Raw genomic sequence first — 25,614 nt, 5'->3', positions numbered from 1 at the left:
ATGGGACAGGTTAAGTAACAAAGGATGGCTCTAGATGAAGTGTAAATTGCGCTGGCAGAGTGAAAGCCTTGTGGGAGAGAAGAAAAAAAAGACAAAGAGTGTGGATAAAAAATATATATATATGATAGGGGCCGAGGCTATGACCTGAAATTGTTGAGCTCTATGTTGAGTCCAGAAGGCTGTAAAGTGTCTAATCGAATGATGAGGTGCTGTTCCTCGAGCTTACGCTGAGCTTCCATGCAACAATGCAAGAGGCCGAGGACGGTGAGGTCTGAGTGGGAGTGGAGCGGAGAATTAAAGTGACAGGCGACCGGAAGCTCAGGGTTCCCCTTACATACTGAACGGAGGTGTTCCGCAAAGCAGTCACCCAATCTGTGACTGGTCTCCCCAATGTAGAGGAGACGACATCGTGAGCAGCGAATACAGTATACTAAATTGCAAGAAGTACAAGTAAATTGCTGTTTCACCTGGAAGGGGTGTTTGGGGGCCTGGACTCCGATGCTGCCTGACCTGCTGAGTATCTCCAGCATTTTCTGTTTTTATTTCAGATTTCCAGCATCTGCAGTATTTTCTTTTGTTTTCCTTTAAGGGCTGCTTGTTATGCCACATGTCGACCTACCTGGTTTTCCTGGACACAGGCAGCCCAATTTTACAAAGGGCGCCTCAAACAAATATTAGGCCCCTTATTTACATTTGTGAAAGTGCTAACACCGGTTTCAGGCATGAGCCCTGGGCGCCCCATGATGCCTCAACTAAGATGGCAGGAGGCACACACCTGGCTTGTAATGAGCCCGCACACCATCCCGCCCACACTATTAGAAGCTTAGTCACCTGCTCTGCACCTGAGAAGCAGGTGTGTTGCTGTCAAATGTCTCGGCCGATCTGTTTTCAGTGGTATTGGTTGAGGAAAGCAGATTGGTGCGGATAGAGAGAGAGAGAGCTCCCTACTGTTTGAATAATGTTATGGGATTTTTATGTCAGATTGGGCAGATTGTGTCTCAGTTTAACATCTCATGCAAAAACACTGGATTCCCTTGGTATTGCAAAGAAGTGTCAGCCTATGTTATGTGCTCAGGGCAGTGGGCTTAAACTGAAAACCATTAGGGCCAAGTTGACACTTCAGTAACAGTAACTGAAAATGTTACCAGTGTTAGAATTATTTGTTAGAAGAAAGCAATGGAGTTTCTGCCATGGCTCACTGGGTGGATGGACTATCCAGTTTTCAACTAAGCCATGCATGCCAGAGAGATCCGGGATAATCCTGTTGCAGGAGAAGGGGAAAAAAAACAAATCACCCAGATTCCCATTCTTCATCAATACAGTGACTCTTGTTCAGAAATGGGTGGGTGTGGGCTTTGGATGAAGACGTGATTAGTTCAGCTACAGTGCCCCTCTATAGTTCAATAGCCTATCGACGTTCACTGATAGGTTCACACAATAAGAATTGCCACTTGGGTAAGGTACGGGGTGACTGTCATGGATCAGTGCCCCATCATAAGTCAGAGCCAAAAAAAGAACCAAAGATAGAAACTGCAATATTTTAGATGGGGTCCAATGTACTTCACATGTTTTGCACTTCAAAAACACAATAAAACTCTTGTACCCTGATTTTAGCGGGAGTTCAGGAAAGATGTGCGTGAGCCCTGAAATGACGACACACATGGAAGCAAAAGTGACGTTGAGACTCGATTTTAATGGGGTGGGCGGGGGACAATGCGTGTGAGCCCTGAAGTAGGCAACACACTTGGAAGCAAAAGCGACATGCAGACCCGATTTTATTGGCCGGAACTCATTTGCATGCCGCTTGCCAACTGTTCAACCAAAACGGCCGAGAACTCGATGGGAAGCATTTGTCAGTCCGGATGTTAAAATAGTGCCAGTCAGAGGCAGATGTGAGGGACCAGAGAGATAGGTACCCGGCACGAAGGTAGGTGGATAGGCGAATGGAGTGGGGGTATCCTGGTGCGGGGATGGGGTATCCCAGTGGCGGGTGGAATCCCAGAGCAGGGAAGGTAATGGGTTATGGTCAGGGCACTCCTGCTCCTCCTGACCCGCAAAGAAGCAAATAAAATTAAAGGAACTTAGCTTGCTGGGCTTCTTCTGGTACTTGCTCCAGCTCCCGGCAGGTTTGTCCTGGTGGGGAAGCCACCACTGCTCCCCCGCTCAAGCCTTAGGTTAAAATAGCAAACCGGGCCTTGATGATATTATCATTATTGGAGCCCGATCTGCATATTTAAAGAGGGCCCTGCTGGCTTTGGGTGGGTGACCTTGTTGCCCACAACAGTTGGTCAGATCGGAGTGGGAAAGGAGTGAGTTAGTGTCCCCGTTCCATTTTAACTGCCCACCCCACTCCAACACCCTTCGCCAAGTTTCTGCCAGGAGGGGGGGGGAGTTAATTCATACGACTGGATGATTTGAATTTTTCTGAAGCCAGAAATGAATGATCTAACAGGAGTAGACTTTATGCACTAGAGGCTTACATTGCATAAAATTCTGCAAATTCTCAGTAATGTTCTGAGTTTTGGACGACCTGATTATGTGCATTAAATGTCATCTGTTCACACGCAAGTTACAGCTTTGTAGCAGCTCATGTTTTCGGGTCTGCAGGGCTAGACGTGCTGATAGGTAAATGTTTAGGTGGCTTCTCTGCTCTTTATCGTATTGCGATGTTGCAACATACACTGGAATGTGGGGGACTGTGTTGACTCCAGACAATGGCCCGTATTTTCTGATCCCTACGGGTGTGTACGAGCTGTGTACACACCCGTAGGGACCTTAGAAGTGCCGGTTTCAAGCATGCGAAGCACATGCGCTGAAAACTGGTATTTCTGATCTGTCAAAAATCCTCTTGACAGATCGGACGCCTGCCCTGGAGAAGGGCCTCTGCGGGGGAGAGTTCTACCTCCGCCCCACTGAAATCACTTAAAAATCTTACGCCTGGTAAAAGCATCCGTAAGGCCTGCTTTTACCAGCATAAGAGTTTAAAAAAGTTAAAAAAAAGTTATTTTACACTCACTTATAATTTAAAAATACCTTTAAAAAAGGTAAGTTTATTTTTCACACTATAAAAAACTTCAATTCTTTTTCAAAAAATTAAATTTTTGTTTAAAATCTTTAATTTAATGTAATTTTAACGAATTTCAAAAACATGATTTTTTAAAAATTTATTTAATGTTTTGATGTGTTTTTGGAGTGATCTCCATTCATACTTTTGCCGGGCCTATCTGTCAAAAGTATGCAGGGAGATTCCCTTCTCCCATTGGCTCCCCATAGCCCACGTGATCCCAGGGACGCTTGCGAACCGCCTGCGCCCCTGGGATACCTGGGCCTCTGCGCATTTTGTCGTGGAGAGGCCCAGGATCGGAAGTGGGCTGACCTCGGGAGCCCTCCGGTAAGGGCGTAGATTCTTTCCAGACCGGAAGCCCCCGATCGGAAAATACGTGCCATTATAGTGAAGCTGACACAATGGGGTAGATTTTAACTATCAGGCGGGCCAACCAGTGAAGTGTGCAGGCTGGCCTCCCAATAGTGCCGGTGGGAGGCGTGGTCCATTTTGAGGGCTGGGCCTCAATACCTTGTCACCGGTGGACCGCTTGCTTTGTGGCCAGCACAATATCGGGCATCCCGCAGACTGAGCCAGCTGGCAGCAAGGTAGGTGGCAGGGGGGTTATTGCCCAGGGGCAGCAGCAGCCCACCTTATTCTTGTGGAGCCTGGAGGAACGCTGCTGCTCCTCCTGACCCCCACAATAATAATTATGAACTTAGTTTTTTTGTGTCCTTTTCGGCTGAACCACTGGGTGGAGTGTGCATGACTCTGCCGTGGGTATGTCTCTCAAATTGGTAACTGGCGTATGTCATGTGACCCCGATTTATGTATTAACAGTCCTCTCTCAGTATGCGTCAGCCGGATCAGAAGCAGGAAAAGGGCGTTAAGTTTTGCTCCGTGAATTTTGGCACCCCGTTTCCGCCCAGCAGAGCCAGTGGAAATCGCTCTCAGTCTTATTGCACTGCCGAACCATCAATCAGACTGGGTCCCTGTCATGGTGCACCAATCAGAATGAGATTCAGTGATCTGATACTATTTAGATTTCCATGTGTAGCAATAGTATGCGACATCAGCAATTTATTGCTAATTTGTTCTCAATTGTGAGGCAGTTTTGTGATACAATCTCTTAATTAAAAGTTTCTTAATTCAAAACATCTGACAATTCAACTTTTAAGCTCTAAGTTCCCATTTCACTGTGTTATTTTCTTGCTTAATTCAAGTAAGTGGACAATTCAATTTTTAATGCAAAATACAATGGGGGAATTTTAATATTTTGATGCGCTGGGAGTGGGGGGGCCTGGTAGTACACGGGAAACCCAGAAGTCTGGGTTTCACTGCAAGCTGTGGAGATTTAACTCCATAGATTGTGTCTTACATCACTGACAGATTCCCTGCCTGGAAGGCAGGCTTGGCTTCCAATTGGGCGGGGACCGCTGGAGGCCACAGGACCAGGTAGGTCCAATCCCTGACCATGCCGGGGGGGGGTCCGATCCACAAGGGGGATCCGATTCTCAAAACTGGGGGGTCTGATCTCAAGGTGGGTATGATCCCTGTCCCCAGCGGTGGTCCGATCTCGGGCGGGTTCCTATCCATGACCCCGAGGGTGGGGGGGGGTGCGGTACAATCCTAGGGGGGTGGGTTTGTATGGGAGGGGTGCCTGATGGTGGGGGAGCTTGGGGGGCCGGGAGGAAGTACTCCTGCTCCTCCCAGCTCACAAGGCGTGCTCCCCAAAGCTGTCCTCGCCTCGCTTCAGCTTTCGCGTTTCCCGAGGCCCGGGAAACCCGGCCGGTCACAATTAAACCTGCAAAACAGGTTAAACATGAACCTTCCAGTCTCATTAACATATTTAAAATGCCAACCCGCCACCAAGCCCGCCCCTTGTCCCGCCTGAGTAAAAACAAGAAATCAGTAGGATGCAGCCAGCTTCCTGACCCGCTTCCATTTTTTGCCCATTTAACACCCCACCGCAACCAATCCCACCTGCCTCCCCCATGTTAAAGTTCCTCCCAATATAGTATTATCAAGAGTAGACTGTAATAGCATCATGGCCCTGATTTTCCGATCGGAGGATTCCTGTGGGCCGATGCCTCCGATCAGCAAAAAATCTAAGAACTTCCAGCTCATCCCGGAGATACAGAGGTTTCCAATCCGGGGCCTCTCCTCTTGGAAATGCGCAGAGGCCCACGTATCCCTGGGATCATGTGGGCCAGCTGAACCAATGAAAGAAGGGAATCTCCATTCATACTTTTGACAATTCCAGATGCACGGAATAGGGATGACTACAAAAATGCACCAACACACTGAAATAAATAAATAAAATCCATTAAATATATAAAATAAATTAAAATGGCATTTAATTAAATATGTTAAACAAAAATTTAATTTTTTGAATTATTTTTACTGGCCCAGAAATCAGGGTCGGAGGAGGCTTCCCGCAGGTGCAAGCCTCCGACCTGCACTTACCTAGCGCGCCGGCCGTTGAGCTGTGGGTCCGCGTGGGATTCCGATCCTGGGCCTCCTCCAACTGCCGGCGCGCAGTGCTTGCGTATCCCAGGGGTGCAGTTAGTTCGATGCGTCCCCCGGGATCACGTGAGCCATGGAGAGCCAATGGTAGCAGAGAACTGCCCATTCATAAAATTGACAGGGAGAGCTGTCAAAACTATATAAATACTATAAGCCCCAAAATATCACTAAAACTTCAAATACATTTTTTTTTAAATCACATTTTTAAAATAACTATATAAATTACATAAAATAACTATTTTAAACAATAATTTAAATTCTTGAAAAAAATAATTACATTTTCTAATGGGGCTAAAAATAAACTTACCTTTCTTTAAAGTATTTAAAAATAATAAACCTGTGGGAAAAATGTTTTAATTTTAATTAATTCCCCACTTACCTTGTTAAAAGCTGGCCTTGCGCCTGCTTTTTACATGTGTAACTCCTGGAGACTTACCCTCCCGGAGAAACCTGGAAAAAAAACGGAAGTTCCAGGCGCACGCGCTGTCTCTCCGGCGTACGCGTTCGACCTCTGAACCCCTTTCTTTAAGGGAACGGAAGTTCCGGTTTTCCGCACATGCGCAGTGCATGCACGAAACCGGCACTTCCGTTGCGCCTACGGGTGAGTACCCCATGCGTACTCGCCCATGGAGACCCGAATTTCTGGGCCAATATGTTTCAATGGGGCTTAATATAAACTTACCTTATTGGACAGGGTTTTTAATTTATAAGTGAGTAATAAAATCTGATTTTTCTATTTTTTTTAACACTTATGCTGGTGAAAGCAGGCCTTGCGCCTGCTTTTGCTAGCCGTAAGAATTCTATGGCATTTCAGTGGGCGGAAGTTGAGCAAATAGCTCAACTCTTCACCCGCAGAGGCACTTTTTTGGGCATGTGTTGGATCTGTCAAGAGAGTTCTGGACAGACGGCAGGTTCCAGGTTTCAGCGCATGCCTAAACCTGGAACTTGCGTGGCCTGCGCACCTCGTACGCACCAGTGGGGGTCGCAACATACGGGCCAATGTCAACTTGGGTCAGGACTGAGACTGCTCAAACCGATTTCACTTTGGATTCTTGCAGCTGCAGCAGGAAGAGAGTTTGTCCAATTTTTCTAACTGGATTCAGAATCATGGTCCAGTGGAGAAGGGAACGTTTGCCTCACCCAGTAACTCTATTTATTTTCAGTTTCACACAATAGACATTTCCAGTGAAGCAAGACATCTCTAATTACTGCAATTACGTTTCACAGATATTTCAGATTTAATTAAAATGTGCCTATACTCAGCACAAAAATAATCTTGAAACTACTTTTTCTCTCTGTTCAGTACCACAACATGTTAGTTTAATGGTATAATATTCACCAACTGAAAATACCAATCTGGACAACACATTTTAATGAATAATATGAATATTATTGATTATGCATAATAGTGTCCAGCATAATAGTGTCCAGAATAGAATCAAAATCATAGAGTCATACAGCATAGTAGGAGTCCATTCGGACCATCGTGCCTGTGCCAGCTCTTTGTAAGAGCTCTCCAATTAGTCCCACTCCCCCTGCTCTTTCCCCATAGCCCTGCAATTTTTCTTTTTCAAGTATATACCCAATTCCTTTTTGAAAGTTACTATTGAACCTGATTCCACTGCCCTTTCAGGCAGTGCATTCCAGATCATAACAACTTGCAAGGTAAAAATACTTTCCACTTCTCTTCTGGTTCTTTTAATATAAGAATTCATAATGTATACTGCATTTGAAAATAGATTTGAAAACATTTGTTAAAATATTCAGTACATACTATTTTAAAGCCCCGCTTATTGATTGTTGCTGATATTAGACTTGCCAGATGTATTCTGTCAAGTACGTTGCAATAGATTAAAAGGTTAAATAACTCTAAAAGAAGTAAATGCAATTTCAGCAAGAGATCAGTGCTCGATGAAGCTAAGTTAAATATTAATCAGAGAGGAACCAAATAAATATTCATTAGCAGTAAAGAGACAATACTTTAATCTAGATTTCTGCATAATTTTACAAAATTGTGTGTTCAGTTTTTTCTTTAAACATCAGTCAAGTTCATGTTTATAGTGAGTTTGAACCATCACGGGATGAGCTTGCAATGGGTTAGACACTGGCCTTTCATCATTGGGAGCTAGGTTCAAATACAGCTCAGATTAATGAGATAACCATCTCTTTTGTTTGGCAGCTGTGAGAGTCCGACATTAAATAAATTTGGGCAGTCTCATTCCAGTTTCTGGACCCACAGTATGAAAGTGACCTTAGTTTTACATAAAGGTTCAATCTCATTCAGAAGGGTCACAGGGTGGGTGACTCGGGAAATGGAAAAAGTGTCATACGGATGCAACAGAGAATTCTTGTCTGAAAAATATATTTAGGTGTATTGTTGGAGCACAGTAGTGGGAACTTTGCATCTAACCATGCTTACCTGTGTGTTTAATGTTGATACTAATGCCTGAAAAAACGTGTTCCATTCCCCAGTGCTAACACCCCTCACTCTGATAAGTACAAAATTCACACAAAAAAAGTTTTTTTTTAATTAATCAAACTTTAACCCAGTCATTAGTATCTTTTGGTCACTTCCAGTCTTTACCCCCTTCCGTGTTGTGGCGAGTGTATCACCTCCTGACTCCCCAAAGCCTTACCACCATCTACAAGGCACAAGTAAGGAGTGTGATGGAATACTCTCCACGTGCCTGGATGAGAACTGCTCCCACAACACTCAAGAAGCTGCACACCATCCAGGACAAAGCAGCCTGCTTGATTGGCACCCCATCCACCACCTTAAACATTCACTCCCTCCACCACCGGCGTACCGTGGCTGCAGTGTGTACCATCTACAAGATGCACTGCAGCAACTTGCCAAGGCTTCTTCAGCAGCACCTCCCAATTCCCCCGACTCTTCCAACTGGAAGGACAAGGGCAGCAGGCGCATGGGAACACCACCACCTCCAAGTTCCCCTCCAAGTCACACACCATCCTGACTTGGAAGTATATCGCCATTCCTTCATCGTCGCTGGATCAAAATACTGTAACTCCCTGCCTAACAGCACTGTGGGAGTACCTCCACCACATGGACTGCAGCGGTTCAAGAAGGTGGCTCACCACCACCTTCTCAAGGGCAACTAGGGATGGGCAATAAATGCTGGCCTTGCCAGCGACACCCATATCCCATGAATGAATAAAAAATTTAAATTATTTTTTTTAACTAGCTCCCAGTCTCCAATTACCTTTCAATACCTACACGAATGGAAGAAAATAAAATGAACAGTGACGTTTTGAATTATGTACATGTCTAACAAGAATAAGTCGCAGATTCTGTCCCTGCATAAGCATATTATATCCAAATAATGCATCACAGAAAATGTATTCAATCATGTAAATGCTACTCTTCCTTGCTTCTGTTGCAACCAGAAAGGTGTGGTATGGCTTAGGAGGTAATACTGTCAAGCAGTGTTGTTCATTACCGTGAATACTGCAGAGCTAACGGTGCAGTTCTGCTACCAATATAATCTATTAATTGAAACTGGTACCTGTCTACAGCGATAAAAAGCAGGCGAGTAACACGGCCAACTCTATGTCATCTGCGAGTCAGGGAAAGTAGAGCTCATACGCAGTGAGTTGTCATGATCTGGAATGCACTGCCTGAAAGGGCAGTGAAAGCAGATTCAATCAGAACTTTCAAAAAGGAATTGGATATATACATGGAAAGGAAAGTTTGCAGGGCTATGGGGGAAGAGCAGAGGAGTGGGACTAATTGGATAGTTCTTTCAAAGAGCCGGCACAGGCACGATGGCCTCCTTCTGTGCTATATGATTTTTTTTTTAAGATGACAGTAATGTAAGAATTGTCCCGGGTTGCCTAAGATTAGTGATATTGCGAGCAAAGTGGGAAGCTTTCCCCTCCTCACTATTTTTAACAAAACCTTAAATGTGTCCTTTTGGAATGCATTTATGATTTTGCTAGAAATAATTAAAAATGAAATCTTCCTGTTACTTTTATGATGCTGCCCACAGATGACAACCAGAGGAAAACTTTCCCCCTCAAGGGAAGTCTAGTTCTGTTAATTAATTTGAATTTGAAGAATTCTTGGGCTACACATGGACAATGTTGATAATAGTCACCCAATCACTTAACCATATTGATCTCTGCTTACAAAGCTACTGAAGGGTGCACTGCAAAGCTGAGGAGTGACCTGATAGAGCTCTTTAAGATTATGACAGTGTTTGATAGGATAGACGTAAAGAAGATGCTCCACTTGGGGGAGAGACCAAAACTAGGGGCCATAAATATAAGATAGTCACTAATAAATCCAATAGGAAATTCAGGAGAAACTTCTTTGACCAGAGACTGGTTGGAATGCGGAACTTGCTACTACAAGGACTAGTTGAGGCGAATAGCACAGCTGCAGTTTAGGGGAAGCTAGGTAAGTACACAAGGGAGAAAGGAATAGGAGTTTATGCTGATAGGGTGAGATGAAGAGGGGTGGGAGGAGGCTCATATGCATTATAAACACCGGCATAGTGTTGGGCTGAATGGCCTTTTTCTGTTTGGCCTTTTTTTTCCTTCTTCCCTCCCACAGGGCAGCAGTCCTTCATTCTGCCAGCGCAATTCACACCCCATCTAGAGCCATCCTTTGTTTCTTAACCTATCCCATTACCACCTCCTCTCGCCTTGAATATCTCCTAATGTCTCTCAATATCTCTTAATCTATCCTACCACTGACCTTCCCTTTTGTTCTTTCATCCCCTCCCCGTTTTCCCAGCCCCTAATAACAACAGAAAATGCTGGAAAAACTCAGCAGGTCAGGCAACATCCGTGGAGAGAAATTTGAGTTGACGTTTCGGGTTGGACCCTTCTTCAAAACTGGAAAGAAAAGAAACTAGATCGGAGGCAGGGCTGCGATCGGACAAAAGAATAAAAGAAACAAAAGAAGTAAAAGAGATTAGAAGCTAGACGAGATGGTAATAGGCTGGGATTAGGTGTAAAGTGTACTGGCAGGGCAAAAGATAGCTGCCAGGTGTGAGAGGGAAACAAAAGGAAAGGGGGGGGGGAAAAGGAGTGGAACAATTACAAGAGAAAATGAAATGGGGGCCGAGCTTATGATCTGAAATTGTTGAACTCGATATTGAGTCCGGAAGGCTGCAGACTGCCTAATCGGAAGATGAGGTGCTGTTCCTCGAGCCCCTAAACCTGCTTTCCATTTCCTGCTTTTTTCCAGCTCTGATGAAAGGTCATCGACCTGAAACGTTAACTCTGTTTCTCTATCCACGGATGCTGCCCTGGCCTGCTGAGTTTTTCCAGGGTTGTCTGCTTTTATTTTGGCCTTTTTCTGTGCTATACTTTCTATGTAATTCTATGTCAAGTCATTTACTGGGTGGCAATTACGCTTTTAAGTATTTAGACAAATAATAAGGCAAAGGAAATTGTAACACATCATCAGGCTTTTAGTATCATACTAAAAGCTTCCAGTGGGAATGGGCATTCTAGTTAGGTGAAAGGATTAATGTGCTCCACAAAAATAAATTGGATGGAGCTGCAGCAGCAACGGGTGCTCGTGGGATGGACCTGTCACTTTTGAATGAAACACCTCAGATTTCGCCTTAACAGAAAGCATGTAACATAATAGCGTGAAACTCAAGGGGTAAATTCAATTAGCTATTTAACAGATGGAAGATTTTAGCCTTGGAACGTAATGAGAAAAGAGCACCTATTTTAATAATTATTGGGAAAACCGAGGGCAGGGCGTGACTTAATTTTTATGAGCACTTTCTGAAAAGCTGTTCATGAAAGTAAATGAAACCAGTATATATCTACATGACAGATGGCAGGGAGCTGTTCTGCTAGTTCCTTGGTAGCTGTGATTGTCTTGCAGAATTTCCTGTCACAAGTGGCAGTAAGGGTTCAAAACATGCTTTACTTCCACCCAAACTTGGGTAGGTATATTCAACTTAGATGTTAATAATAGGGAAACGTCAGCCAATAGATTTCCCATAATTATTACCTTAGCATTGCTGGGCATTGGGATTGTCTTGTGTTCCTGACATCCAGCATTGCTAATGCAGTGGAATTGAGCATCACAAATTTAAGAGCTGACACCTAGGCACGACGATCAGGTGCTGCAGCCAATTCCTGCTGCATCCCCTCTGCCCACACATCCACCCCTCCTCTCCCCTCCCCTACCCTCCCCTCCCCTCCCCTCCCCCCCTCCCCTCCTCTGCTCCCCTCCCCTCCCCCCCTCTCCTACCCTCCCCCCTCTCCTCCCCCCCTCTCCCCCCTCTCCTCCTCCCCTGCCCCCCTCCCCCCCTCCCCTCCCCCTCCTCCCCCTCTCCTCCTCCCCTCCCCCCTCCCTCCCCCCCTCCCCCTCCCCTCCCCCCTCCCTCCCCCCCTCCCCCTCCCCTTCCCCCTCCCCCTCCCCCTCCCCTCCCCCCTCCCCCCTCCCCTCCCCCCTCCCCCCTCCCCTCCCCCTTCCCCCCTCCCCCTCCCCTCCCCCCTCCCCCCTCTCCTCCCTCCCCTCCCCCCCTCCCCCCTCTCCTCCCTCCCCTCCCTCCTCCCCCCTCTCCTCCCCCCTCCCCTCTCCTCCCCCCTCCCCTCTCCTCCCCCCTCCCCTCTCCTCCCTCCTCCCCTCTCCTCCCTCCTCCCCTCTCCTCCCTCCTCCCCTCTCCTCCCTCCTCCCCTCTCCTCCCCTCTCCTCCCTCCTCCCCTCTCCTCCCTCCTCCCCTCCCCTCCCTCCTCCCCTCCCCTCCCCTCCCCTCCCTCCTCCCCTCCCCTCCCTCCTCCCCTCCCCTCCCCTCCCTCCTCCCCTCCCCTCCCTCCTCCCCTCCCCTCCCTCCTCCCCTCCCCTCCCTCCTCCCCTCTCCCCTCTCCCCCCTCCTCCCCTCTCCTCCCTCCTCCCCTCTCCTCCCTCCTCCCCCCTCCTCCTCTCTCCTCCCTCCTCCCCTCTCCTCCCTCCTCCTCCCTCCTCCCTCCTCCTCCCCTCCTCCTCCCCTCTCCTCCCTCCTCCCCTCTCCTCCCTCCTCCCCTCTCCTCCCTCCTCCCCTCTCCTCCCTCCTCCCCTCTCCCTCCTCCTCCCCTCTCCCTCTCCCTCCTCCCCTCTCCTCTCTCCCCTCTCCTCCCCTCCCCTCCCCTCCCCTCCCCTCCTCTCCCCTCTCCTCCTCTCCCCTCTCTCCCCTCCCCTCCCCTCCTCTCCCCTCTCTCCCCTCCTCCTCCCTCCTCCCCTCTCCCTCTCCCTCCTCCCCTCTCCTCCCTCCTCCCCTCTCCCTCTCCCTCCTCCCCTCTCCCTCTCCCTCCTTCCTCTCCCCTCTCCCCTCTCCCCTCTCCTCCCCTCCCCTCCCCTCCTCTCCCCTCTCCCCTCTCCCTCCCCTCCTCCTCCCTCCTCCCCTTCCTCCCCTCTCCTCCCCTCCATTTATCTCAAGGGGGAATACAAAAGGGTGGAAGTTATGCTCCAGTTATAAAGCTCTGGTCAGACCACAGCTGGAGCACTGCTTTCAGTTCTGGGCACCGTACTTCAGGAAGGATATATTGGCCTTGGAGGGGGTGCAGCGCAGATTCGCCAGAATTATACCATGGCTAAAAGGGTTAAATTATGAGGACAGGTTGCATAGACTAGACTTGTATTCCCTTGAGTATAGAAGAGTATGGGGTGAAACTAACGAAGGTGTTTAAGATGATCGAAGGAGTTGATAAGGCAGATAGAGAGAAACTATTTTGTCTGGTGGGGGGGTCCAGAACACGGGAGCATAACCTTAAAATTAGAGATAGGCCGTTCAGGGTGATATCAGAAAGCAATTCTTCACCCAAAGGGTAGTGGAAATCTGGAACTCTCTCCCTCAGAAAGCTGTTGAGGCCATGTTGTTTGCCAATTTTAAAACTGTGACCGATAGAGCTTTGTTATTTAAGGGTTTGAAGGGATATGGCACAAAGGTGGGTAAATAGAGTTGAGGTGCATATCAGCCATGATCTAATTAAATGGTAGAACAGGCTTGAGGCGCTGAATGGCCTACTCCTGTTCTTAAGTTCTCCCCTCACCTAAGACAGTTGACCCAGTGGTGGTGCAAATACCACCGTAAGTCCACCAATAAGCAATTAAGCCTGGTCCAAGAAGATCCACCACTCACTGGGATGGACAATTAGAAGGCTCTGATGCAATTGGATTCTCAGTAGATTAGAATATCCAGCCCAATATCTCGGCCATTCCCTCACTCTCCACTACAACCTGTCATCCTTCTTCTCTTAGCAGCCCCACCTATACTTTCCTCACCAGCGATACCTCTTATTACTAATGTCTATGAAAGGCCTTTTTATTTCACTTTATTTTCCCCTAAATTCCTCTCATACTCACTTTTAGCCTTGCTAAGCTTCTCTTGTCTTTCATTTATCTATATTCCTCATGCTTGCCCTGGCTTTCCTTTTCATTATGCTTCCTACAAGTCCAAAATGCTTTTCTTATTTTGAAATCTGGTTTTATCTCCCTTTGAAACCCTGCCTTTGATATGCTCACGTTTTTCATTATTGGAATATACTCTATTTGCACCCTTTCCATCTCATGCTTAAATATTTCTCATTGCTAATCTATAGCTCTATTTGACAATTTTTCCTTACATTTATTCTGGTCTAGGACTCTTTTTTTATCTTGCTGTAAGAGTATGGATTTGTGAGAGGAATATCTTACTTAATAAATTCACTAGCATTCTTTGAGGACATAATGTAAACTGTAGACGTGCTGTATTGAGTTTTCTGCAAGGCTTTAGATATCATGCAGCAAAAGCAATCGGTCCACAAGGCAGGAAGTCATGGAATAGGAGCCAGGTTTCTGAGGTGCTTTGGAAACAAGGGAAAGCGAAGTGTAGTTGTGAATGGAGGGGAGATGACCAACGTTCCCTCTAATTTTTGGCGGGTATGCTGCACCATTAATGGGCTGCGCGGCCCATTCAACGTTTTGAAAAGCCAGTCCCGAGCTGCGCTGGACCAGTAAACAGTTGCATGGCCACGTGGCCAGCTGCTTAGTAGGAAGGTTGGTGATGGCATGAATTGCATTTAAATAGTGCCTTTCACAACCCCAGGATGTCCCAAAGCACTTTACCACCAATGTACTTTCGAAGTACAGTCACTATTTTAATCTGGGAAACATGGAAGTCTATTTGCGTGTGACCAGATAATCCATTTTAATGGCGTGGTTGAGGGATAAATATTGGCCAGGACATTGGGGAGAACTCCCCTGCTCTTTTTTTGAAATAGTGCCATGGAACCTTTTTGGTCCATCTGAGAGGGCAAACAGGACCTTGGTTGAATATCCCATCTGAAAGACAGCACCTGATGACAGTGCAGCACTCCCTCAGTACAGCACTGAAGTGTTAGCTGAGAGACTGTGGGGAGGGATTTGGACCCACAATCTTCTGACCGAGGGGCAACAGTGCTACCCCTGATCCAGGACTCGTAACCATTAACATGGCAAAGACTCACTAAAGGGGTCATTTCTGGGGCTTTGTTGTTTACAGTGTCTGTGAATGATTTTGAAGTGGGGACAGAGACAGTGTAGATAACACCAAAAGAAGCAGTGTTTCAAATAATAGGCAAAAAGACAAATCAAATATAGAGGGAGCTGGTTAGGGAAGGGTAATTAAACTAGGGAAAGGAAATAAAAGGACATTTTAACCCAATAAAATGGGTGCGTTGGGGTCGTGTTAACCCACCCACTTACGCTTTTAACAGAGGTGGGTTGGGGGGGTGGAAAGCCAACTGCTCCCAGGAGGTGGATCGACTATTTATCTATCTATATATATAAAAGGATACTTCCTGTCTGTCATTCCGTCTGTCTGTCTTTCTTGAAATACTTCTGTCTGTCATTCCATCTGTCTGTCTGTCTTGAATTAACTCAAAAGTTATAGAGCGTACCTACACGTGCGTTACGTCGAAAGAAAGCTGACGATTCCAGAACCGTCCTAAGCACTTTTACGTTTCGGCCGGACAAAAATTGTTCACGCATTATGCAAAAAACCTTCAAAATTAAACTCATTATCTGCTAAGTAGCATTGATTGACTGACGTCAAGGTCGACCAATCCTGTGCCGGCACGATTGACCAATCCGACAGTTCAGTCGCCTGATGGTTGGCCAATCGCTGTGTCTGTGGGCGGGACTAATGCTTTTCAACTCAGGCATCGGGCAGCCATTGCTTCACTACTTCCAGCTCAAACTACTCTGCTAATCCAGCTTCGAAAAAGTTAGTATCTCTTTTAAAAATTACATAACATTTACCAAAAACATTTTATAAGTACTTTCACTTTCATCTTTGAAGCTATTAAAAGGTAGAAATGTTGCCCGGCAGCAGATTCACACAGGGACAGACAGACAGGCCCCAAAGCCTGGGGCTCGATTTAAACCGCCCGGCCCAAAACAGCCCTGGCAAAGCCGGGCTCCCCCAGCTAGTATATTATAAAAGGCTGCCATACCTCAGATTTAACCTCCATTTTGAATTTAACTGTAGCTGTTTGGGTTTTGCAGGCTTCATGAAACCCACCAGCTAATGGAAGGCGAGGACTGCTGGAACCAGGAATTACATGTCTTTACATTTACCTCCTGGATGCAGCATCCTGCCTAACCCACCTCCGCGATCGGTGACCCCCCACAGGCCTCCGATCCTCCCCATGAGGCCTCCCCCCATGCTCCTCCGGATTTCTGATGTCGTCTGCCTCCCCCACCACCATGCTTCCTGGCTCCCCGTGCTCCTCCTGGCCCTCCAATCAGTCCCGATTCCCCCCCTGCTCCTCCGATCAGTCCCGATGCCACGCCTACCCCCGCTCCTCTGACCCTCCGATTGGTCCCAACCTCATCCCAACCCCCCCCGGCCCTCCGCTTGGTCCTAACTCCCCCCTCATCTGCTCCTCTGGCCCCCGCCAACCACCCCCGGTCCCCACGCGATACCTCCGACCCGCCTCTGTGTGGCCGAGTGCTTCAGGCTTACCCGCCCGCAGCCAGCCAGCCTGTCAATCTGGCTGGCTGCAGGTGGGAAACAGTGGTTTACAATGTAAATCAGGCCCGGCCATTAAATTCGGCAGAGCCTGCGGGAAACCCTTCTCCCGGGTTTCCCGACTGCTTCCGAGCCCCCCCACAACCACCTGCTCCCAAGCCACCAAACTATTAAAATTCAGGACAAACAGTGGGATTATAAACTAAACAGGACAAAGCAGCCCGCTTGATTGGCACCCAATCCACCACCTTAAACATTCACTCCCTCCACCACTGGCGCACCATGGCTGCAGTGTGTACCATCTACAAGATGCACTGCAGCAACTCGCCAAGGCTTCTTCGGCAGCACCTCCCAAACCCGCGACCACTACCACCTAGAAGGACAAGGGCAGCAGGCGCATGGGAACACCACCACCTCCAAGTTCACCTCCAAGACACACACCATCCTGACTTGAAAATATATCACCGATCCTTCGTTGTCGCTGGGTCAAAATCCTGGAACTCCCTCCCTAACAGCACTGTGGGAGTACCTTCACCACACGGACTGCAGTGGTTCAAGAAGGCGGCCCACCATCACCTTCTCAAGGGCAACTAGGGATGGGCAATAAATGCCGGCCTTGCCAGCGACGCGCACATCCCATAAACACATTTTTTTAAATGGGTCTAAGCTGAAGGAGAGGGATTTGTGGGTATTGGTGGACCATTCACTGAAACCAACAGTGCGGTATGTAGCAGCAGTAAGAACGACTAACTGGATCTTCAGCCAAAGGGACGGAGCACAAATCCCAGGAGGCGATAATGACTCTGTGCAAGGCACTGATATGGCCACATTTGGATTGCTGTGTAAAATTCTGTCACATTACTGCAGCAAGTCTTCAGACCATTACTGAAATTATAAGACCTCACCGTCCTTGGCCTCTTGCATTGTTCCACGGAAGCTCAGCGTAAACTCGAGGAACAGCACCTCATCTTCCGATTAAGCACTTTGCAGCCTTCCGGACTCAATATCGAGTTCAACAATTTCAGATCATAACCTCGGCCCCTATTACATTTTTACTCATTTTTTTCCACCCCTTTGTTTTGGGTCTTCCCTTCCCCCCCGCCCCTTTCCTTTTTTTTTCTCTCTCCCACATGGCAGCTCTGTCTCATCCTGCATCCTGCTAGTACACTTCACACCTAATCTCAGCCGTCTTTTGTCTCCACGTGTCCTATTACCATCTCGTCTGGTTTTGAATACCTCTTAATGTCTCTTTTACTTCTTTTGTTCTGTCGCAGCCCTGCCTTCGATCTATTTTATTTCCTTTCCAGTTTTGAAAAAGGGTTTCGACCCGAAATGTCAACTCTAATTTCTCTCCACGGATGTTGCCTGGCCTGCTGAGTTTTTCCAGCATTTTCTGTTGTTATACTAAAATTATAGGGCTGAAATTAGTCTTGGCGGTAGTGCCAAAAAGGAAACAGCGAATTTGCAGCTCATTTTACACTGTAAGTAAATGGTGCTGATGATGTGCTATTGCCACTTTTGCACTACTGCCCATGACAAATTTCACCACCTAAACACCTTGGGGCAGTAATTCCTCCCCAAACGCGTGAGTACGGAAGGGGTACTCACGCGTCTGGCTGGAGGAAATGCCGGTTTTCAGCATGCACAGCACATGCGCTGAAAAGCGGCATTTCCTCTCCTCTAACACAAGAGTTGAAGAGGCTAGCGCGTGCTCTGTAGGGGGCAGCGCGTGCGTCTTGGATTTCCTCCGTTTTGGGGGATTTGCGCATGTGTAAAGGCCTCTGGTCTTTACGCTTGTAAAAAGCACACGTAAGTATTTATTTTTACAGGTAAGTGGTGTTTTAGTGTAATTTAGAATTTTTTTTCCACAGGTTTATTATTTTAAAGAATCTACAATAAGGTAAGTTTAGTTTTAGACCCTTTTTATTAAAAATTTAATTTTTTCAAAAAAAAATTATTGTTTAAATTGTTTTTTTTAACCTATTTATACTTAATGTAATGATTGGGATGTTTTTTAAATTTTTATTTAAAGTTTAAATAGTGTTTTGGGCCCCCGTAGTTTTCATGAGTTTGACAGTTCTTACTCTCAAACTCATGAATGAACCTTCCCCTCCCCTGATTGGTTGTACAGTGCTCACCTGATCCCAGCCGGCACATCGCACTAACTACGCCGCTGGATCAGGTAAGCACTGCGCGCTGACATCTGAACCGGGCCTGTGACAGGAAATGCAAGCAGGCCCGGGCTTCAGATGTCAGCGCGCAGGGTGAGTGCAGATCGGGGGCTTGCACGCGCGGCAAGCCCCCGACACCAAGTTCTGGGCCCTTATTTCTGCTGTCTACAGTATTAATTTTTTCGAGTGTCAATCAGATAGATCTGTGTGTTCCAATATACTGGAGTCCTCATGCAAGCCTTTATTACTCGCTTCAACTGCTTGTCTAACATGAGAATCCTATTGAGGTTCCATTCTCCACACAGAATCTGGTTGGAGAATCTGAGCTGGTGAAATGTCTTGATTTTGTAAATTTTTGTTTTGTTCTGCGGTATGGGCAGGGTAAGCTTTTAAGTTGCGACAATTTAAAAAAGAAAATGGCAAATAATACAATGACTAAAAGCAAAAAGTAAATTTAGCTTCAGCTCAATGCACTCTGAGTAGTGTAGCTCAAGTGTAAGCTTACCCAAATTGGATTTAGACTTTAGGGAGGTAGCTTCACTCTCTGCCTCAGCTTTGCCTTCTTTGCAGTGTGAGTGGAAACAGTGCAAAAACAAAATTCAAAAAGGTTCCCAGGCAGAGCAAACGTTTAAGACGTCGTTGTTAATCTTTTAATGTTAACAAAGAGCTGACTGTCTTATCAGCTTTCCGTGAACATTGAAATTCAACAGGGATTTAGAAGCTGACGAATGGAGTTCTGTGTGTATTTGTACAAATGCACAGAGCCCATTTTTCCTGGCTGAAGGGCAGGATGGAGCTGGCCCTGAGAGACTTTGAACAGACACTGCTCCAAGGGCAGTATCTGTGGAGTGTTTAAACTCATTTTTTTTTTAAGTTGTTTGAAAGAATTGCAACATATATTGTGATACTCTCTCATTTAATCCACTGCTTCACATCTTTGTTATTTTAGTGCTGAGATTCTTTAACACTCACATCTGCCCGTCACCCATATGGTGTCGTTTATTAGCGCTTGGCCAGACCAGTTGTGCTGAGGCGCCCTGTTAAAGTAAGGAACAAATCTGGCTTCGCGGCAGAAAAGAAGCTTTAACCATTTTCATAAGGAGACAAATTCGATTCTTCTTAAACAGAACCGTGCTGAACTTAACCTCTGCTGTATTTAAACAGCATTTTTCTCATCAGTTGGTACATATGGCAGACAGTGTCAGATTACTATCTAATGAATATGCTGCACTCGTCCATGGGACAGAAATCTAGGAGAGATTCAATTTAGGCTGTATCAACAAACCTAGTTTGAATCAATATGCTTGGGAGGTATTGTAAACAGGGTGATGTTTTTTAAGTTGACATTGTGATTTATTTTTTGACTCAAAGTCCTACCTAATTTGGAACAGATGCAAATTTGAAACAAATCTCAATTAGCGGAAGTTGCGTAAACAGGGCGTCCTGCTGCCAGTCTCATCAGACCGTAAAGCAGATGAACACAAAACATCTGTGGAGACTGTGGTCACAGAGAGTTGTACAGCCCCAGCACCCTTTGGCCTCCCAGCTCAAGGAAGATTTGTGTAAGCTATTGAGGATTTCCGGGAGGCATAAAACGGAGAAAAACAGTCTGCGCCCATAAGTCTGGCAAACTAATAATCATCATGTTTCATACAATCTAGGTCACTGAATGAAAAAATATCTGTGAACACAATATAGCATCAATAGTACAAATACTGGTTTGTAAGTTACTGCATTAACTGCGTCAGTAAGACCACAGAACACCCCCGCCCCACAAATTATTTTATTTTGAGAAGCTGGGTGTTGTTCATTGTTCAAATCAGTGCAATTTTCCACTTGAGTACAATCTGCATTCTATACAGACATGGATTTTTTTTGTTGTAAAAGTTGGATTAGGCTCCAATTACATACAAGAGAAATCTGACTTTATACAAAAAATCTCTCCAAATGCCTCTTGAGTCTTCAAGGAATAAATGCCTTTAGTATGTGTTCATCAGGAGCCGAATTATTGTTAAAGGTGGTTCTTGTTATTAACTATCGGGTAGAGGAAGGAAGACTGGCAATTTATTGGTAAATAAAGCCCAGAGTAACAACAAGCCTAAAGCTCATGAGTAATGTAGCTGAGAATGAGTTGCAGGCATGACTCACAGTTTTACCCTGGAAAACTAGCATTAATAACAGGTGCAAACAGAACATGGCATTTTTACATGGAACTTTTGATTATGATATCTGTCAAATGATATCTTTTGATGAAAATATTTCCCTTCGGTGCTGTTAGCTGTTGCAGTGGGAGAGATTTTGTTACGGTCGTATAAATATGATTTACTATCAGATAGTTTGGCTTGTGTTACAACTTCATGTAGCGCTGGCAAAAAAAAAAAAGCTGCTTCCTCCCTCAGTGGTTCAATGAGTAAAAGCAGCATAAATGCTGCACTGTGTAATATAGGGCAGGAAAATCCCCGCTTTGGTTCCCAGCCTGTGCTGACTTCGTTGAATTAGATCACTCTTGGTTGTTACCTAATAACTCCTGCTGGAACAGGTCTGTGTCTGGATGTAGGGAGAGGCTAAACTTGCTATCCACAGTCATTTAGTCTACTGACTGTCACTGTCTAGGCTCATCCATGATGCACAGTCAGTTGGTGACACATCAGAGGGCTGCTGTCTATCACAGTTTGGCACCCCAGCATGAAAAAATGGGGGTAAAAGTTGAAATTTGGCTGGGGCACAGAATGGGAAGTAGTAGATTAGCTGCCCGCTGTTCACCCTGCCCGCTGTTCACCCTGCCCGCTGTTCACCCTGCCCGCTGTACACCCTGCCCAATTTTTCTTTCCACAAATTCATATATAACAGGCGGCTGATCCATTATCATCCATTTATCACTCCCACCAAAGTTGAATTATACCCCCAATGCCCTAAGGAGAGGAGGTGGAAAAAGGGGAGAAAATTGGGTGAAGACTTTGTGCGACATGCAACTGCCTATACTTGGATCAGGGGCTCATATGGCCTGTGCTGGAATCTGATTACGTTGAACAGTTCACGACCTGACCCATCTCTCACTCCTATTTGCTAAAACAGTTAGTTAGCAATTAGAGGTTAATTAGCGTACTGAATTCTGATTGGTTAAAATCACATGATTGATGTTGTTAGCTTATTACTTGCGATTGGTTGTAGTCCTGAGCATCATTTTGTTGATTGTTGCAGCATTTGCTGGATATGCATCTGCTTGTTGCTTTTCAGTGGAGTTGTAATCTATTTGTGGGCAAGAATCACTCTTGAAATGAAATGAAACAGAACCTAATAAAACCCACGGGTTCAGAATTGTGTCCCAAAATGATTCCAATGATCAATAAACTGGATTTCCATCCAGACCTCCTTCAGTGCACCAGATGTTACTTGTAGTCAATAGCTAATTACAGGAGCTCAAAGAGCCATTGTGTGGAACTGAAATCCGTTTACAAGCTACGGTTTACATTTTTATAGGGTTTGAATCACTTAATAGGTATTATTCAGAGAATGTTACCATGTGCGTTAGGTGACAATCCTCTCCTAAACTACCACACATTGAATTGATGTCATTCTTTCTACTTGGCTCAGGTATCTGAGGGTTGTAGGACTGGAGGAGGTTACAGAGATATGGAGGGGTGAGGCAATGGAGGGATTTGAAAACATTGATTTTGAAATTCTTATCCATGTGTTGTCAGACCGGGATCCAATGTAGGTCAGCGAACACATGGATGAATGGGACTTTTGCGAATTAGGATTCTGTTAGCAGCGCTCTTGAGCTCAAGTTTGCGGAAATCAAGTGTGCATTGGATGTTATGTGGTAAAACTACTATGGAGAAATTTAGGAGCTCACAAATGCAAAGGACCTGTGTGGAAGAATGAATCTTTTCCCTATTTATAGCGGGAATGCACAGATAAAGCTTTAGACCAATCATTAAATTTAGCAGAATTGTCAGCAGGTTCTTCTTCACTGTGCTTATGATTTTGCCAGAATTACTTACCAGAGGAAATCTTGTGAGTGTAATTATGATGGTCCTAAACCAGAGTAGTATTTTCCCGTTTCCCATGAATGAACATCAGTAGATTAGTCAGTTAACGGTAATCTGGGATTCTTCACACATCATATAATTTAAGATGTATGCATGCTTATTAAACTCTGTGACACTGGCAGACTCAGTAATTCCACAGAGCCAGTGCCCCAATGATCATTTTTCCACATTAAAGAAAATTCTGAAACATATATTTTCAAAAACATAGGCACAGTGAATATAAGGATGTTCAAGTTTGCCACAGCTTTTGGCAAAGGTTTGATTTTATAAAACCAGTATGGGTAGTGAGACTCCCTCTTTAAAACTATGATTATATTTATACATTTCTATGTTTGCAAATTTAAACCTTGAACTTATGCTGTGCAGTATTAGGAACATAGGAACAGGAGCAGGTCATTCAGCCCCTTGAGCCTGTTCCGCCATTCGATGAGATCATGGTTGATCTGCGATCGAACTCCATATACCCGCCTTGGGCCCATATCCCTTAATACCTTTGGTTAACAAAATGCTATCAATCTCCAATTTAAAATTAACAATTGATCTAGCATCAAGTGCCGTTTGTGGAGGTGAATTCCAAACTTCTACCACCCTTTTTGTGTAGAAGTGTTTCCTTCTATACTTTCACTCCTGAAAGATCTGGCTCTTATTTTTAGACTATGCCCCCTAGTCCTAGAATCACCAAACCAGCGGAAATAGTTTCTCTCTATCTACCCTATCTGTTCCCCTTAATATCCTGAAAACTTCAATCAGATCACCCCTTAACCTTCTAAATTCTAGGGAATACAACCCTAATCTGGTAAACCGATGCTGCACTCACTCCAAGGCTAATATATCCTTACTAAGGTGTGGTGCCCAGAACTGCTCACAGTGCTCCAGGTGTGGCCTAACCAGGGATTTGTATAGCCAGCATAACTTCTACCCCCTTGTACTCTAGTCCTCTAGATATAAAGGCCAGCATTCCATTAGCCTTTTTGATTATTTTCTGCACCTGTTCATGACATTATAATGAACTATGTACCTGAACCCCCCAAGTCTCTTTGGATAGCACTGTTCTTAGCTTTTTACCATTTAGAAAGTACCCTATTCTATCCTTTTTAGGTCCAAAGTGGATGACTTCACATTTGCTTACATTGAAATCCATTTGCCACAGTTTTGCGATTCACTTAATCTATCAATACCCCTTTGTAATTTTATGCTTTCATCTACACTGCCTATAATGCCGCCTATCTTTGTGTCATCGTCAAATTTGATTATATGACTTTCTATGCCATCATCTAAGTCATTAATAAATATTGTGAATAGTTGAGGCCCCATCACAGATCCCTGCAGGACACCACTAGTCACATCCTGCCAATTTGAGTACCGACCCATTATCCCTACTCTCTGTCTCCTGCCGCTCAGCCAATTTCCTAACCAGGTCAATAATTTGCCCTCAACTCGATGGGCTTCTACCTTAGATAACAGTCACTTATGTGGGACTTTATCAAATGCCTTCTGGAAGTCCATATAAATAACATCCATAGACATTCCCCTGTCCACCTCTTCAAAAAATTCAATCAGGTTTGTCAGACATGACCTACCTTTCACAAATCCATGCTGGCTCTCTCTGATCAACTGAAAATTTTCAAGGTGTTCAGTCACCCATCCTTAATTATAGACTCTAGCAATTTTGCCACAACAGATGGTGGTTTTTCACCCAGAGGGTGGTTGGAATCTGGCACTTACTGCCTGAAAGGGTGGTAGAGGCAGGAATCCTCACAACATTCAAGAAGTATTTAGATGAGCACTTGAAACGCCATAGCATACAAGGCTACGGACCAAGTGCTGGAAAATGGGATCAGAATAGACAGGGCTTGATGGCCGGCGCGGACACGATGGGCCGAAGGGCCTATTTCTGTGCTGTATTACTCTGACTCTATGACTCTATGAGATGTTAGGCTAACTGCTCTATAATTCCCTGGTTTTCCTCTCTCACCATTCTTAAAAAGCAATTTTCCAATCTAAATGGATGGTTCCTGAATCTAGAGAACGTTGGAAGATTATAGTTAGGGCATCTGCACTGTGCTCACCTACTTCCTTTAAAACCCTGGGATGGAAATCATCTGGCCCTGGGAATTTGACACGCTTTAGTGCCATTATTCTTTATTGCTGTTATTTTACCTAAGTTAATTTTATTGAGTCCCTGTCCCCAATTCAATATTAGTTTCTTTGGGATTTCCGGTGTGCTATTCTCTTCATCTACTGTAAATACTGATGCAAAGCAATTATTCAACATGTCCGCCATTTCCCCGTTGTCATTGACAATATCACCACTTTCAGTTTTTAAGGGGCCAACATTGCTCCTGACCACCCTCTTTTTCCAAATGTAACTATGAAAATTCTTCGGATTGATTTTGATATCCCTTGCAAGTTTATTTTCATGCTCCCTTTTTGTAGCTCTTACTATCCGTTTTGTGAAACTTTGCTGTTCTTTGTATCTTTCCCAATTGCCAGGATCTGTACTATTTTTTGCTTTGTGTATGCCCTTTCCTTTAGTTTTATGCTGACCCTTACCTCGTTAGTTGTCCATGGCTTTTTTTTTTTTGCCAAGTAGAGCTCTTACTCCTCAGGGGTATAAACTGGTTCTGTGTCGCATTAAATTCTTTTTTAAACATCTCCCTCTGATCTTCTGTTGTTTTACCAGATTTGCCCAGTTTACTTTGGACAGCCTCTGCCTTATCCTGTTGAAGTCAGCCTTACCTAAATCTAGAATCTTAGTAGCTATTTCACGTTTCTCCTTTTCAAACGCTACTTTGAACTCGATCATGTTATGATCGCTATTGGATAAATGTTCACATACAATTAGGCTCAATCTGTTAATTAAA

The 25,614-nt window shown here is 45.3% G+C and overlaps 1 protein-coding gene across 11 annotated transcripts in view; it reads left to right on the top strand.

Moving 5' to 3' along the window:
• Nucleotides 1–25,614, top strand: part of LOC147114292 (protocadherin alpha-C2-like) — a 308,165-nt gene that overhangs the window by 190,721 nt on the left and 91,830 nt on the right. The window lies entirely within an intron of this gene.

The sequence above is a fragment of the Somniosus microcephalus genome, chromosome 8, assembly GCF_052327205.1.
Source record: "Somniosus microcephalus isolate GS21.2 chromosome 8, FLI_Smic_1.0, whole genome shotgun sequence".
Taxonomy (NCBI): domain Eukaryota; kingdom Metazoa; phylum Chordata; class Chondrichthyes; order Squaliformes; family Somniosidae; genus Somniosus; species Somniosus microcephalus.
This window is presented reverse-complemented; position numbering and strand designations above follow the sequence as displayed.